Source organism: Ursus arctos, unplaced genomic scaffold (assembly GCF_023065955.2).
Source record: "Ursus arctos isolate Adak ecotype North America unplaced genomic scaffold, UrsArc2.0 scaffold_13, whole genome shotgun sequence".
In the NCBI taxonomy this organism is placed as follows: Eukaryota; Metazoa; Chordata; class Mammalia; order Carnivora; family Ursidae; genus Ursus; species Ursus arctos.
The window spans coordinates 55,027,030-55,037,209 of NW_026622797.1; positions in this window are offsets into that span (position 1 = coordinate 55,027,030).

Sequence of the window (10,180 nt, forward strand, 5' to 3'; positions counted from 1 at the left end):
AATATCCTTATTCAATCTGTTCATTGTTGGTTATTTCTATATTCCCACTGCTTACTTGCTCACCATGTGTCATTCTCCCTTCCCACTCCCTGCCTCTTTCTACATTTTTTTTCTCTTTGTGTAGATGACATCAGCCCAGTTTTCACTTGCCTTTCTTCCAGTTCTATTCTGTTCTTTCTGTATTCTTTATCTCTTCTTCTCTGTTGTGTACCTTGAGCAATAACCAAATCATATCAACATTTTCAAATTGATTAACCTTCTAGTATTCTCCGGGCAGTGGTGGTTTGGGGATAACATAAGAAAGAGACTCTTCCGATACTAAATTTAAAGAAACATGAGAAAGTTTAAATAATTTATGAGAAGGTAAGTTTATTACCAATGTCACTAATGACTTATAAACAGGGTTTAAATTAAAAAGGGATTAAAGAATTTTAGAGACAGAGGTAGGGCCCTTGGTTAATTCACAGCACAGACATCACAGTGTATCTTACAAGTGTTCTGATCACTTCCTTTGAGTACTGAACACGACAGCTAGCACAATACTCATACTTTGGTAATATTGCCATTTTTCCTTATATACTGTGTGCAACCATAAACTCATTAAAGTTCTACCTCTGCACAATTATAGTATTGGTTTATAGATTAGCATTATCAATCAATGGCATCCTTTCTCTGAATTGTTCCTATATTTTATTTTTATACATTTTAGTAATACCACTACTATATTATTTTTGTGAATAATGAGTCACATGTTTATAAAATTATTAGCATATATCTTACAGTATCATATTATTCCATGCTGTTAGTATGTATTTTAAAGATATGTTTTAGGAAATAAACAAATTTAATTGCTTTCATTCCCTTACCATCCTCACTAAAATAGTTACAAATGCTAACCATATTTATGAGGTAATAGGTTAAGGAAAAAAAATTATCAGTGAATTGAAAAAACTGTGGAATTATTGTCACTGGAATTTTTCTTTTTCTCTTTTGAAATAAAATGTCAGAATTTTCATATTGCATTCATTGATTAACTCATATTTACTTCTTCTCTTCTCAGATTAACCTGTGATGTCAAAGGGAATATTACTTGAAGTTTTAGGTTAGTGCATACAATTTAAATTATAAATTGGAAAACTTCAGTGGAATAATTTTTTCAGAAAGATCATAACTTGCCTTGTCTTCCATTTATGTAGCATACAAAATCACATATATAATAAATATATAATTTGATTTAAATATTTAATAATGGAAATCAAATTCCGTTATTCCAAGAGACTTATAGGATTCCATAGATGTTAAAACTGTGATTCTTATAGTAAATTTTACAGATTGCTAACATGACAAAATGATTTCCTTTATCATAACATAACCAAAGAGCATTATGAAAGCCTCACGTGGACGTGTTATAGATTAAATCAAACACAATATTTTTTATATGAAACTAAAACCTTAAAATATAAGGTATTGACACTTATTTGCAGAGAAAACCAATACAAACATAACAAATATATTAATTTACTAATACTTATTCATTGCTTTTGTGTGTTAAGTGAATATTTTTAAAGATATAAATTATGCATTTATTCAATACAAAAAATGTTTTGAGTCACAGTTTAGTGAAGCAAATCAGATGTCATGAGAGATATGTCATTTCAGTTTTGTTCAATCAAAGGACAAAGTAAGAGGCTAAAATATTTTTGTAAGAGATTAATATTAGGACAAATATATAATGTGTTATTCGCTTTATTTGTATAAAATATATTTGTTCTTCTGCAGTTTTAGAGTACCATCATATATTATTTATGAGCAATAAAGAATAAGGATACCATTCACATTGTAAACATCTTTGTTATTTTGACATTTTTTATATTATAATTAGGACTCTACTAACTCAATGGAATTATCATTTGTATCTCATTTGCTGAAATTTTCCATCATAAGACAGTATTCTGATAAAATCTCTGTTATAGAAATTTTCAAAAAATATTAGTTTCTTCTAATAAATGACATTTTATTCTACTTCTCCTTAGAAGGGTATTATGAGCTTAATTAAAAAAAAACTTAATTGTTCAGATTCAAGAAAACATGAAATTAACAAGTATAAATTACTGTCCTACTTGAAACAAACCAAAATAGGTAAAGTGTGTAAATAGTTTTCAAGACACTGGACATCATGAAATGAATGATGGTTAACCCTGAAAAGTGGAAAACAAATAGTGCAAGCCCTAAATTTGCCCAAAATTACTGCTCTGAAAAAGTTTGCAGTCCATGCCACAGGGGTGGGAAATCAGGCAGAACCAGAGGATGCCCTGCAGACTAGGTTAGAGTCTAGGTAAAGCAGGGTTGTTAGAGTTCACAGAACAGAGCAGCAGGAAGGAGAAAGCTGAACAGAAAGAGAACTCTGGCAGTCTGCAGAGGGTCCCCCTCGGGTAGTCCACTAAGTGTGGATCAGCCAATGTGGGTAAGGAAAGTAGTGTAGAACGTGGACAGAATCACTGCAAGGTTTGAAAGTAACAATGCATGGTGGCCACAAAGGATCAGAAATTTTATTCATAAAATATGAAAGTGTAAGATGGATTATTAATATCAGTAAGTACTAGGGCTCATACAAATATCAGTTTTAACATAAAATAGTAGCAGTTATAAAATAGTAGAAATGAAATTTTAAGTGATATCGTATGTAAGAATGGCAAGAAATCCTCAAAAACCTGGGTTTGAATCAAGCATTGATTTTTTCAAGATTCTTTGTTTCCAATAATTTATTTTAAATATCTGGGTTTTGTCAAGATGGCCCTAGCCCATATGATTCTTGTATATGTAACTACTAGAATAGCCTTTTTCGGTAGCATGAAAAGACAGAGATGATACTATGATAAATTCTCATTTTCCATATTCAGTCCGTACCTACGTGTGGACAGAGAAATACCTACATTTGAAAGCTTCATGGGATCTCACCACAAGGACTTTTTAAATGGCATCTAGGAAGGTGATAAACAAAACTGCCTTTTTATTGTATGTCAAATGAAAGATATGAAAGACATTTATACAGAGAACAAGGAAATGTTTTAGATGAAAGTTATGAATTGTCTAAATAAATGCATTTGTATGCATTCATATCAAAAGATTCAATACTATAAAAAATGTCAATTTCCTCCAAACATATGTATAGACTAAATGCTATCACAATAAAAATAGTAACAGGTTTTTGATGGAAATAGGAAAGTTGACTGAATTACACATGAAAATTCAGTTGTCAAATCTAGCTAATAATTTGAAGAAAAAGTACAGAGTGCGAGAACCCAAGATAACTGAACTTAGTATAGAACGCAAGTATTAAGACATAAAGGAGTATGCGTTGAAAGTGTAATCTAACTTAAGTTTAAAGCTTCAATTATTTTGAAAATTTATATATGTTAAATATTCCTACTGCTTTATAGTGCTAGATACATGAAATGTTACAGCACTACTTTCCTAATTGTCTTTAATATTAGAAAAAATCCTGTAATTTTCTTTCTGTGTTATTAATCATCAATTTTACCTAGAGCACCGAGTTTCTGTAAGTGAGCTGTTTTTTTCTTCCATGTGCTAAACCTCAATGTAACAGCACTTGGAAAGTAAATAAAACAGAAAAAAATGGGCATTTAAAGAATCATACTTTATGTCTTTTCTCATACTTAAATAAAATAGCAAAATATTGGCTCAACTTAATCTAAGTGCTGTTACTTTAAAAAGCTTAATAATTACTATGACTTGATTTGATGAACTCTACTTCCCTTCCCCTAGTATATTAAGAAATGGTATTGTTCACTTACAGCTTATTATACTATGGCTCATGTTATTTCTTCCTATTCTGGAATGTCAGCCCACATACATTATTCACATGAAGCAGAGTGAACTTTAAATAGGGGATTATACTGGAGGGAAATGAGAAAGCCATCATTCTCAATTTTACCCCATACTGTTATTAAAGGTTACATAGGCAGCAATCTTTCTTTTTCTCACTTTTATTTAAAGCTTTATCTTCTTTCTTTTTTCTTTCTGATTATCTTATTCCTTTTCATCTCCCATAACATCCACATCATTCTACCTTTTTTCTGTATTGTGTGAAGGAACTAGTTGAATTATTTTAAATGATTTACTGTCTTCATGTTGTGAGCTAGACACTGAAATAACTTATGATGAATAAGATATTGTATACTATATGACTTCCTTCTATTCTTTGTCTAGAATGTGGTCAATCTGAATTTAAGTCATTAAGTATGAAAATATTTGCCTGAAGAGTTTGAACAGCAAGTTTCAGGGTAGTATAAATTAAATTAAAAAACAATGACAATTGCAATGGAAATGCTAACAGACCTTTTACTAAACAATAAACTATGCAATTACAGACAGTGTTCCTTGACAATCATGTGCTTACTTATCAGCAAAATGTTTCCATAACAGCATTTCCCTGTTAGATGACTGATAGATACTTAAACACTGCAGGGAACAGATAAAGTTTTGCTTATTATTTATACTTGATTTATGATTTCTGAGGAAGTTTTAAACTGGAAACTTAGAAGACGACATATTCAATTTTATTGATATTTAAAATTGGGGTCATAAAATAAAAAGTAGTATAATCTAGAATCTTTGTAAATTCAGTGTAAAAATTGGTATTACTAATAACACTTAACATTTATTTGTACTTAATATGTTTTTGGTATGTCTTTAATATGTTTTTAATATATTTCATGGCTGGCATATAAGAAAAATCACACGAAAAACAAAGATGTTTTAATAGTGAACCACTGATATATACCAGAAAGGCAGTGAGTTTTACTGGAAAGAACAAATGCTTTGGAGTATGACATCTATTTTTTCCACACATTTGTTGTAGGAGGAAGGGCGTGTTCCTTAACAATCCTGAAATTCAGTTTAATTATTGGCATGAAAAGGAAGTAAAAGCAAACCTATGAATTTGTTTCCTAAAAGAATGAACTAATAGAGTGGAATACAAATGCATTTATTTTCTTATCCCTTAGTTTATGTGAAAATGCATTTCTTCACAACTGCTCTCCCTCCCTCCCGGTCCCATCACCGTTTTTTCAATTTTTCATTTTGAATTAATTAAAAATAACTCTTAGCCTTCTGATTTGTTAAGTTCTTTTACTTTAAGAGTTTTGAGTACTGCCTCTAGGAAAAATATGTTTATTAGACATGAATCAACTTTTGAAATCTGTGGCAAATATCTGACTAGTGAGTGGCATCTTTCCTTGGACATCCCCTCATTACTTCAATTTTCTAGGTATCTGGTCAAATGAGAAGAAAATTTATATCCACACAAAAACCTGCACACATATTTTTATACCAAGCAGCTTTTTTCATAATTACCAAAAGATGGAAGCAACATCATATGGCTATACTGATATCAACAGATTAAATAAATGAAATAGACACATCTTCTGTGCAGAAGAATCCCAAATAATTTGGAAAATATTCCATCTTCTATGAGGTGTAACTTAATTCCCCACTCCTTAAGAGCGAGCTATACAAAGTGTTTTCCTTCCAGACTTGATGGGGGGCTATCAAGTAATTTCATGGTGGAGAAACCTCACAAACATTACTTCTACCAGATGATCAAGGTTAACAACAGTGATACGTCATGTTGATAGTTTTTACCCTTGATAGGAAGTAATGAAGGGCACTTTACCTTAGTGGCCTTCATACCCCAAACACACAACCCCAGTCTAACTATGAGGAAAACAGATACAAATCCTAGTAGAAGAATATTCTACAAAATTCTGCAAAAAGGACCAGTATTCCACAAAACTACCAAGGTCATCAAGAACAAGGAAAGTCTGAGAAACTGTCATAGCCAAGAGGAGCCTCAGGAGATATGATGACTAAATATAGTGTCGTGTCCTGGATGTGATACCGGAACAGAAAAACGGCATTAGGTAGGAGAAAGAAAGAAAGAAGAAAGAAAGAAAAAGAGAAGAAAGAAAGAAAGAAAGAAAGAAAGAAAGAAAGAAAGAAAGAAAGAAAGAAGAAAGAAGGAAGGAAGGAAGGAAGGAAGGAAGGAAGGAAGGAAGGAAGAAAGAGAAAGAAAGAAAGAAAAAAGAAAGAAAAAGAAAAAAAGGAAATCTGAAAAAAAGGTGGACTTTTAGTTAATAGTAATATGAAAAATACAGTTTCTGAAATTGGTAGCATCGAAAGAAAATATTAATAAAAGAGCAAATATCATTCAGTTGAAAACATGTTGAAAAGGTAATTTTCATAGACAATGCATTCACATTCCATTATATACATAATGACAATTTTAGAAAACAGAACAAGTGGACATTGAGAAATACATCAACAAAAAAATAATAGATAAGGGGCGCCTGGGTGGCTCAGTCGGTTAAGCGGCTGCCTTCAGCTCAGGTCATGATCCCAGCGTCCTGGGATTGAGCCCACGTCAGGCACCCTGCTCAGTGTAGAGCCTGTGTCTCCCTCTCCCTCTGCCTGCTGCTCTGCCTACTTCTGCTCTCTCTCTGTCAAATAAATAAATAAAATCTTAAAAAAAAAAAGAAATAATAGATGAGAATTACATCAGAAGATCCCAAGTCTTCATGTGTAACTGGGCCCCTAAGTGTCCAAAACTGAGCGTAGAGAAAGATCTACACATAGACACAATGTAATGACGTTTCAGGAAACCACAGGATAAAGCAAAAGTCGCACTAGTTTACTAAAAGGTAAAATAAAGATCATCGCCAGAGAAATCAGAGTCATACTGGCATCTAACTTCTTATCCCCAACACTAAACTGCCACAAAATGCTGGTGAAATATAAAAACAGTAGGAGGCAAAAACAAGTGGACTTTAGAATAACTAATTTAATATATAAACCGTGTTTATGTAAGTGATAAAATATGTTTGAGAAAAAATTTAAATCACAAAAATTATTAAATTTGTAGTTTAAGGTTTTTGATTAGCACAAATAGCACTACAAATCTCTAAGAGAGTTGCGTGTGGCTACAACTTCTCAGGAAGTTTTTTCTGCTTATTTGGCTCAGAGTTGAGGTAAATTCAGTTGCATTCTTTAGGGAGTTGCGAGAGATGGGGATAGTGCAGTTCTTGTTTACTATTACTCTGTAGGTAATACCTTTTTAAGTCCCCAGGTTTGTAGGGAGAGCTGCTACTTGACTCCATACCTTGGATACTGGACCTTCACTGCGGACTATTTTTCCTGATGCAAAACTAAAACTCAAATGTACATGTATCAACGAAGGTTTTCAGGACAAAAGTAGCTTCAGTAATTATTTGCCTTACTCCTACAGGCTCCCGAGTTTTCTTAGTATGACTTGGCAGGGCCTCTTATTTTTCTAGTTATTTGATACACTTGAGGATTTAAAAATAAAAGTATTTTACTCAGCATTTTTACTTTTTTTTTTTTTTTTTGGTGGAAGGATAGGTTCAAATAACCTAGCCATTCGTGTTCCCAGAAATTAAAGCAACCTACAAATGTAAAAACATTATTTCCATCATTGCAAATGGCAAGATTTCATTCTTATTATGGCTGAGTAATATTCCATTCCACATCTTCTTCATTCATTCATCAGTTGATGGACATTTGGGCCGTTTTGGCTATTGTAGATAATGCTGCTATAGACATCAGGGTGCATGTATCCCTTCAAGTTAGTATTTTTGTATCTGGGTAAATACCTAATAGCGCAATTGGTTGATCCTAGGGTAGTTCTAGTTTTAACGTTTTGAGGAACCTCCATACTGTTAGAGAGAGGTAAACCAGGAAACAGCCTCTTAACTATAGAGAACACAGTGATGGTTACCGGAGGGGAGGTGGGTGGGAGGTTGAGTGAAGTAGGCGATGGGGATTAAGGAGTGCACTTGTGATGAGCACTGGGTGATGTATGGAAGTGTTGAATCACTATATCATACACCTGAAACTAATGTTACACTCTAAGTTTACTAACTGGAATTTAAATAAGAACTTGAAAAAAGTTATTTCCAACTATTAAATTTGCAAAACTATTGGGGAGTTAGAGATGAATGTGTCTGGCACTTTGATGCAAAACCTATATCACCCTACCCCACCCATCTCCATTACTATATTTGTATTCTCCAATCTTATGGGAATTGAATACCTAAGTAGAACCATAGTCTCATGGTTCAAATAGTGTTTTTAGAATTATATGTAATTTTTTTATTAAGTAGGCTCCACACCCATTGTGGGGCCTGAACTCACGATTCTGAGTGAGATCATGACCTGAGCTAAGATCAAGAGTCAGACACTTAACCGATTGGGCCACCCAGGCATTCCTAGAATTATAATTTTTTTCTGTGCAATGCTTAAAAGCTCAAAGACTCTTGATGTTCAGATCTTTTTTTTTTTCATATTTGAATACTTCCTCAGTACAGCAAGACGTGCCTTCAATTGATTTCAACACAAAGCTCCAAAAGTTTATTTACTCTCCACCTACAAAAATAAGCACTGAGAGAGGTATTATCCTGATTTTGAGAAAATACCAACGAAGACACATCTAATTACAAATTTAAAGACAGTGGTATAAATAAGTTTAGAGGCAGTAGAGGAAGAAGTCAAGAGAGGTCTTACCAAAGAGTCCATTTATTTCAGTAATGTCCAAGGTAGGTTTTTCTCTTTAGGATGAAGAGGATGTAGGCATTCTAAAGAGGGGGATAAACTTAGAATAAAAATTGAGGAAAATGGGAGAGTTAGTAAGACGAGGTACAAAAAACATATAGGCTATATTTAGGGTCAAGTTAAAATGTAGACAGGAGAATTATAGTGAACCCAATAATAGATTTCTGTGATTTTGGGGGGGGCAGCTTAAGATAGGGACTGGAATTTATAGAGGTTAGATTATTTGTGGCTGTGGTGGTATTGCAGAGCATGTGTACTTAAAAGACAAAGACACTTCATGTATGGGAAAGAGAGTAAGTCAATGATTTCTCATGTAATTATGGCTCAATAGTGAAGAAAATTAGGTCAGAATAGAACTTATAATATGAACAGATTGTGGTGATTTGGAGATTGGGGTTTGATGAAGTTTTACATGAAATTTATCGAGTAAGAAAATGAAAGAGCACATAATAAATATACACTCATTAAATATCCGTTGATTAACTCATGAGGCAAAGATGCATATTATTAAGTTGAATTATTGATTCCTAATTATCAAAATTTTAGCTAACTTTTATTTTTTTTCTGTTTCCCTAAATTTGGATTGCCTGTAGTTTATTATCACAGTTAAGTTTTAAAGTGATGTATTTTCACCATGTGTTCCACTTGATTATTAACATTTTGGAATTTGCTGATAAAACATGACAAAAAAATAATCTCACTGGTCACATTACTAACTTTTTTTCATGTTATGAAACAATATTTGACCTGAGAAAGTATTCAGTTGCTGAGAGCATGATTTTACTCAGTGATTTTGCTTGTATTTGCTTCAATAATGGTTGCAAGCGATCACTTGGTATTCTTAAGTGTGAAACTCCTTGTGGCATGATTTATTTCTAAAATTTTGAACATCCTCTGGACTAATTTTGTCATTATATCACATTAGTACTAATTGAAGAGCCTCAGATTTAGAGTCTTGTTGTTTCTAGATGAAACATAATTTAAATTCTGAGAGTGCAGACTGTCATTGCTTCTGAAGTAAAATTGCTAGAAAATTATGCTGATATATCTTAAAGTAATTGGGACTTTATAGCTAAAACTTTCTCTGAAATTTTTAAGAAGTAATCATGATTACAAAACAACTATTAAGAGCTTGGTTGCATTAAATATTGCACTAGGACACATAGAGAAATAACAATATAAATTTTGGCCTTTGTTCTCCAAGAGCCTTCAAAATTAAGCCTTGCTTTAGACCTATGTGCAAGACATATAGAGAAGAGAAAAATATTATTAAAGCAAAAATGTAATTGAGCAAGCTATTTAAAAACACGCATACACATATATAATTCACTAGAGCTTCCTTTTATAATGGCGGTTGTATTTACTTGTTTCCTTGTCTATAATTCTCATGCCCCTGTGAATATTTGAAACACCCTTCTCAAAAATGTTTACTTCCTCCTAAAGAAACTAGTAGAGAGCTGAATCAATGCTGTGTTTACAAACTAGATTGCTTTAGGGGGTCATCTAGAGATTTGGCTATTTTTACATTTCATTT